The following is a 7,852-nucleotide window of genomic DNA, read 5'->3' on the forward strand; positions in this document are numbered from 1 at the left end:
TTGTTGATAATTACTAATTTACCTCAGGTAAATGAGTGAAAAATTTAAATGATTGTAACTTAACGTTCTTTTCATACAGTAATAAAATCTAAGTCCTCTTAGCTTTTTACTTTAAAACTCACTCACCCCATATCTCCACAATGATTGCCGCCAACTGCCCTGAATTGCAGGGGGAATTAATTCTAAAAATCTAGGGATTCTTAGTCTGTTAAAACAATTAAATAACAATATATGTCCCAAAATAGTGTTCTCCCCTGGAGAACTGGATTTGCAGTCAAAGCCTTGCTCTGGTATTTAGGAACAGTGTGTCTGGGAGGGAGGCACGTATATTCCCTGAGCCTCAATTTCTTTACCTGTGAAACAAGGATAATAATCTGTATCATGGGGCTCTTGTGAGAATATTTAAAAACGACAACAAAGACCGTCAATGCCCTTTATAATCTCCTCCTTTTCTCAAATAGCACTTTGTTCATCTCTGTTTTTTAGAACTTGTGTCATAGCGTTAACTGGAAGCTGACCTGGAAGCTCCTTGAAGGTAGGGTCTCCTTCCCAGTACCCTGGCAGAGGATGAATAAATGTTTATTAAGTGAAGCACTTCATTTCACGAACGACATGGCGGTTACAAACGCTCTCAATCAACTCACAAAAAAAGCATTAAGTTACCTATAAACTAGGCATTTAACAGACACCAAAATCCTAGAACTCCAGGGAGGGTGAGGTGACGCGAGCGAGGGATCACCCGAAGATGCGGTCCGCCGCGCCGTGACGTGCTTCCGGCGCGACGCTTTCCCTCCACGCCGGGACTGGGGGGAGGGAGGCGGTCATTGGCCTTAGCGCCTTTTCTGGCGGCGGTAGATTTGAAGCGATTTAAAGGACTGGACCCCGGGAAGAGGAGAGTGTACCAGTGCAAGTAGGTGGAGCGGGGTCCGTGTTCTTTCGGTGGCGTTCTTTGCAGCAGTGCCCTGGTACGAGAGCGGGAAGGGCCCGAGGAGAGGGGCGGAGCCGACGCGATAGGCCCAGACCGACTTAAGCGTCTTCCCCTCGAGGTATCGGGGCTGCCAGGTGCCAGAGGCGGCCCCCAAGGACCGTGGCGCTAGCTTTGCAGCTCTTGCGGTTGCAGAGACCTTCTAACCGTGCCTCGCGAGCCTGGGAAACGGCCTTCCCCCTGCCCGCCCCCGCCCTCTCCACTCGGGCGCACACCTCCCTCCCTGACGCATTTTGCCGCACAAGCTGTAATATGGCGGCAGCGATGGTGGCCTGAACTCTAGGGAGCCGGGGTGATTTTGATGCTTCAAAATCGTAAGACTAAGCACGAATGCGGGGTAGGTGGGAGGATAGGTGGGGAAGTGGGACGCGTTACCTGCTGTCCTGTCAGATTAGTGTTGGAGAGTGGCAGGCGAGAAGCCTGGATCTCAGGGTTTAAGATTAGGCTGAAGACAGGCTTTCCCCCTACTCCGACCTTTTCCTCTCAACAGCCGGTTATCGTGCGTGGTGAAGTGACACAGGCCACTTAGTTCTCCTGAAACTCAAATCCAGGCTCTTCCCTTCTCATCCCAGAGCTGACTCCAAGTTCTCCCACGGTTCCGAGGAGCTGTGAGCAGCGCAGGCCTTTTAGGAGGAGATAATTACTGTTTAGGAGGAGGGTGATGGCTTCGGAGCTCCATATGCCTTGGGGGAAGTGTTCGAATTTGGCTCATCTTTAGTCTTTTAAGGTGTTGAATCGAGGTCTGCGGGAATGGAAAACTCTCAGTCGTTTTGGAAATGTTACAAAAGCACCATTTTGTGCATTGATTTTAATTTCTTCCCGCAACAGTACTTTATGCAGGACCAAGTTTTTGCAATGGTGATCAGAAATACGACCAAGGAACAATTAAGTGTTGTGGAAATTAGGGGGTACGTTAATTTTCAGTAGCTTAAAACCAGATAGAAAAGTATGTGAGTGAGTCTGTGGATTACCGTTTGGCAAAGAATGGCCAGTAATTTCCCGGTTTGTATAGACGATGGAGAGGGGGGTGTGTAAACATTTTCTGAAATCGAGGTATAAAATCCAGAAAAGGCACAGATATCTAGAATGGCTGTTTCTCTCATTCATATTTTTTATGCATTTACTCGTTTTATCTTCCGCTCCTCCTTTTTTTAGTTTAACCATTTGAGATGGGATTATTTCTATGAGAAATTACATACTTCTGTTTTAAACAGAGCCCATTTTACATTAACGTTTTCTAATTTATGATTCAGGATTGTTGGTGTCCTGAGATCCTAATGGGTCTTGTCTTGTAGTAGGATTCTGTGCTTTTTTCGATTTGTTTTTTAACTTTGTTTACCTTTTTAAGGTTTTTGTCTTTGCAGGCTCTTGTCACGGTTGCCTTCCCCTGTTGTCAGGGGTGTACAAGTATGCAAACTTCCTAGGTCAGAAACTTTGGATTTGTTTCTGGCCCAGCCATCTTTCTGAACCTCAGTTTTTTTCATCTATAAAATGATATCTGATTTCAGACTATCGTCAGCTGTGGGCTTCAAAAATAAATATTCAGGTTTGCTAAAATTCTGTTTAAAAGAACTCTGTGGCTCTCGAATGAGTGAAGTGAAGAGCATACATTACATTTATTGTGACTTGTTAAAGGCCTTTGATTTTTGGTGCTTGTTATTGTGGTCTTGCAGTATCGGTGGCCTCTAAGTAAAGTCTTTGTCCTTTTGATATTTTGCATATTTTAAATTAGATTTCCTGTCAGGCAGCTCCATTCTCTATGCAAAGGGAAATTGGTAGCATTCATAGTAGGATGAACTAGTTCTATAGTAGGATGAACTAGTTCTATTATCAGGACACCATCTACAATTAATTCTTCAAATGTTGCTCTTTTAAGAAATACATGTTGATGTTTTCCCTTGTTTTATTTGTAGGATATTTCAACAGAATTATAATGTATTTATTTTCTGTATCCTGATGTACTAAGGTGTCTTACTTGTTCTATGTAGTTGGAATCCATAGATAATTAATTCAGGTGATTTGAAGAGTTTGTTGCAAATCTTTCTGCTAAGTAGTGGTATTGTTCTTTTTTTTTTCTTTAATATTAGCACCAAGTTTCAGTTTTCATTTGATTAAGTGTCAATAGTTTTGACCTGGTTTAATGCATATATAGTCTCCATAAAAACTCAGTATATTTTTATTTCCGTAAGGCAAATCTTGCATCTTGAAATTTGCTACAGGCAGTATTATAAATACTCAGAGAAAACTGCTGTAACTGGGACTGTGTACTTTTAGTGCCAGACAGGAAATCTTTTGCACTTTGTTTTAGTTTGAGTAGTGGCTTAAAATGATTACCAACTTGTTCTTGAAATTTAAATACATGATACTTATAAATATAGATATCAGTTTTTGGTATTAAAATGGTTATTTTTAAAACACGAATGATTCCTTACTGATTTTTAACTTGCATGAAGCCTGGTCGTTTATATATTAAGCTACTGTTAATTGTGCATAAAGTTTAGCTTAAGGTTTATTCATAATTAAATCATTGCATTGTGGTCATATGGTGAAAAGTAAAATTATGTAAGCCATTATCTGGAATATTTGTGAATAAGCTACTTTCTACAGTGAAGCTGTAGTCTTAACCAGAAAACTCTTGCTTTTTTTTCCGCTTGTGACTTTGAGCCAGTCACTTCAGCTCTCTAATCCTCTTGTTCTCAGTGTATAAAATCAGAAGATTGGACCAGATTATCTATTTCCTTCAAACTTCAAAAGTGTGTAATTTTTTATTTAGGAGTTACTGGATTGAATAACATATTGCTAGGATGGTGTGATTCTATCACTGAAGACAGTGGGATAAATTTATCATTATAAGAGTTTAGATAACTGCAGGTACAATATTAATATTAGCAGAGATTTCCCAGTTAGTATATGCTTTTTTTTTATATGTAGTTCTAACATAGTTGTACTACATTTTTATGTCTCTCAGATTGTATACGCAAAAAGTTATTTAACACCGAACTTGGAAACATAACAGCTTTTCTCTTTTTAAGCTTTCTGAAGGATTTAAGAATTTAGTAAGTGCTTATACACTGTTAATTATGTTTTTACCAGGGCAGAGGTTTGTGACTGTCAGAGACACTAAGGGAAGGGGAACCGTACAGATCATAGTTGCCTTTTTCTGACACCTCAGAACGTTAACTTGTTTGTACTTAATTCGCTAGCAATCTGGCATTCGTAAATGTATTTATATGTTTTTTAAGCAATCCATTTTTAATTCTCATTTGATCTCTGTGAATTACATTAAGGTAGGGTAAAGAATGAATGTAAAATGTGAATGTTAGATTGCCATCTTTGAAAGTAATCTTCAAGATCTGCTATAGTTTTAGCTAAACTTAATGTGATTGCACTTTGAGGTGGAAGTCTTATATGAAAATTGTTACCTTTTTATTAAACTTAAGCAGATGAGAACTTCCCATCTTTGTTTCTTGGTTTTGAACTGAAGATGTTCTCTGTTATAGTGGATTCTGTTTAATGGAAAAAAAAAGAAAATAGACAATAGAAAGCAGCCCTAGAAGGCAGATCTAGAAAACAACCTCTATTTCAACTGTGGAATAGGCCGAGAAGATTTACTAACTACAGATACGTATTAGCGATACCCCAGGTGAGAAGCAGTACATATGGGAGAAAAGGCACTGAGTAAGAGTCAGCTTCTGCTCCTGCTTTAACTCACATTCACTTTGGTAATGTAGTCCTGGGCCAGGCATTGTGCTTGGTGTTGAAGATATAAAGGATCTGACTGAGTTCAAGGAGTTTACAGACAAGTTTATGATAATGAAAATAAAATTCAACAAACGAGAATCATTTAAACTTTAGAGAGTCAGGGTGAAATTCCCAGAGTGTACTTTGGCTATGTTGAATCTTTAAGGACACTTAGGAATTAGCCAAGGGAATCAGAAATGTCAAAGACCCGCTTGTCATCTTAATAGTTAAAAGTATTTATTGTCTCCTTTTTCAAGACCAAATGCTGTGCTGACTCCCTCATACTGTGTGAAACTTACAAGTAATTCTTTGAATGTAATAAAGTCACTGCATTATTTATTGCCTAATTACAAATACCGTGTTCTTTACTATATATTTTAATAATTAGTTGCCTGTGTCCTTCTCCCGCGCCCCCCCCATCCTTCATGTTACTTTAGGGTGAATATGGAAATTATTTTATGTATGAAACTACAAGATTAAACTTTTTACTTATGAATTTGTTACGTCTCTCTGATATTTTTATGAAATATATTTGTTGCAGAAGTTTATACATCCTAGCATTTAATATTTTGAAATTTTGTTACATTATATATTGTTGACATACAAAAATGTGATAGTGTTGATAAACATTTGAAACAACATTGTAATTCTATCTAGTTAGAAGAAAGTGGAAGAATATACATAAAATGTTAAAAGTCAGGATTTTATGCATTTTTGTGTACTCTGGCTTTTTTCAGTGAGCTTATTAACTTTACTGATTATCTTTAAAAGTATTTTCATTATAAATAAAGTAGATGAAATTAAGTATGAAATACTCAGATGTCTGAGAGAGTCAGGCAGGTGAGGTGAATGCAGGAGGTCAAGTAGATGATAAATGGTAACAGCTAACATGCAATAGTGGAAACTAGGTCAAACTGGAACATATATACCTCATCTAAAGGGGCACACTATGCTGATTGCTGTACGGGAGTGGGGCATGTTGCTACATATGGTGATTTTTTTTTTTTTTTAAGAAAAGTTTATATCTGCATTTTATAAAATAGCTGCAACTCATTTAGATTAAACAACTTTGCAGTGAACAGTTCACCGGCAGACTACTGCTCTGAAAGCTGTCTTTATGTACTATCCTTGGGAAATTCATGACTTATTTTATTGAAAATTGCATAGACTTGAAAATTGCATAGGCTTGACTTTTTTCCCTAAATTGTATTTTTGGTATCTCTCAGTATTTTCTCTTTACTCTTTCTTGAAAAAAAAAGAAAGAAAGAAAAATTGACTAGATATTTGTCTTGCGTTTGATTTTAGATATTGTAATACCAGGAAATAATAAAGAGGAAATACTGTGTCCTGTTTCTGATTAGATAAAATTTTATTTCAGTAATGTTAGAGACATAGTATTGAGCCATCTTTTGTGTCACCATTGTTCTTCATTAGCTACTAATGTTAGAACATTTACATACTCAAGATATTTGTACAGTGCTTTAAATAATAATATGCTGTCTTTTATCTTTCTTAAACTTAAGGCATATTTGATTTGTTATTTCAAGCAACCATTTAAATCTATTTCTATGAAAAGTACAGTATCCCCACATGGTATAACCTAAATGTATATTATAACCACATGCAGACATGTACATTATAATCTTAGAAAATTATATGTACATTTTCTATTCTATTATGAATTTTTTATTTATAACAGCAGTTATGTTTGTTAAAGAAAGTAGTACAGTGAGGCAAAAACACTCTCCAGTCTTAAAACCAAACACCGTAGTGATTATTTCCTTTCAATCTTTTTTTTTTTTTTTTTTTTTTTTGGCTGCATTGGGTTTTCCTTGCTGTGCACGGGCTTTTCTCTAGTTGCAGTGAGTGGGAGCTACCCTTTGATGGTGCTGCGCAGGCTTCTCATTGCGGTGGCTTCTCTTGTTGCAGAGCACAGGCTCTGGGTGCACGGGCTTCAGTAGTTGTGGCTCATGGCCTCTAGAGCTCAGGCTCAGTAGTTGTGGTTCACGGGCTTAGTTGTTCCACAGCATGTGGGATCTTCCCGGACCAGAGCTCGAACCCGTGTCCCCTGCATTGGCAGGTGGATTCTGAACCACTGCACCACCAGGGAAGTCCTCCTTTCAATCTTTTTTTTCCTTTTTGTAAATCTTTGAATTTCGGGGTTAGGAGTAGTTTATGTGATTATAATAATATTGCATATACTGTTTTATATCTTGATTATTTTTAACAAATTATGAGCATTTTCCAAATTATTAATCTTCGTAAGCATTGCTTCAATAACTATGATATTTTGTTCAACTAGAGACCATAATGTAACCATTTGTCATAATATTGAATAGATTACTTCTGATAGTATATTACTGAAAGGAGCACTAAGATGGCCAACTTTATACATGAAGGCTTTCTAAATTTAAGATAGTTCCTTACAGTAGATTCCTAGCAATTGGATTTTTTTAAGGTATAAACCAGTTTAAGGTATAAAAACTTAAGAGGTTCACATATGTTTCCAGAGGAGTTGCTTAGTGTATTGGGAATTATTCTTTTAAAATATCTTTGCTATTTTAATAGGCAGAAAATTATCTCATTTTATTAGTATTTCTTTAAAAATATTTTTCCTGCTTATAAAATTAGTACCTGTTTGTTGAAGAAAATTTGGAAAACAGAAATGCATAAAAATTACCTTTAAATTCATGGCCCAGGTAATATCAATGTTAATATTTTGGTGTAAATCCTTTTTTTTTTTTAAGATGTATTTGACATATAACTTTATATTTGTTTCAGATATACAACATGATCACTTATTAAATGTATACATTGCAAAATGATCACCACAGTAAGTCTAGTTAACATTCATCATCTCACATACTTACAAAATTTTTTTTCTTGTGATAAGAAGATTGTCTATTTAGCAACTTTCAAATATGCAGCACGATATTATTAGCCATGCTGTACATTACATTCACAGTACTTTATATGTTCAGGTTTTGGGGTTTTTTTTAAGATTCCATGTGTAAGTGAGATTGTACAGTATTTGTCTTTCTCTGTCTGACTTCTTTCACTTAACATAACGCCCCCAAGGCCCATCCATGTTGACACAAGTGGGAGGATTTTTTTTTTGTGACTGAA

General features: G+C 36.9%; 1 protein-coding gene across 2 annotated transcripts in view; it reads left to right on the forward strand.

Annotated features, from left to right (window-relative positions):
• Nucleotides 1–769: 769 nt before the first annotated feature.
• PPIG (peptidylprolyl isomerase G) overlaps nucleotides 770–7,852 on the forward strand; it is a 43,110-nt gene continuing 36,027 nt past the window's right edge. The window contains exon 1 of one of the 2 annotated variants that reach the window (XM_055088386.1): nucleotides 770–910. The gene's annotated coding sequence lies outside the window, so the exon portion shown is untranslated. The remainder of the gene's footprint in view (nucleotides 911–7,852) is intronic. The other variant, XM_028496856.2, reaches the window with a different exon arrangement.

Source organism: Physeter macrocephalus, chromosome 2, assembly GCF_002837175.3.
Source record: "Physeter macrocephalus isolate SW-GA chromosome 2, ASM283717v5, whole genome shotgun sequence".
In the NCBI taxonomy this organism is placed as follows: domain Eukaryota; kingdom Metazoa; phylum Chordata; class Mammalia; order Artiodactyla; family Physeteridae; genus Physeter; species Physeter macrocephalus.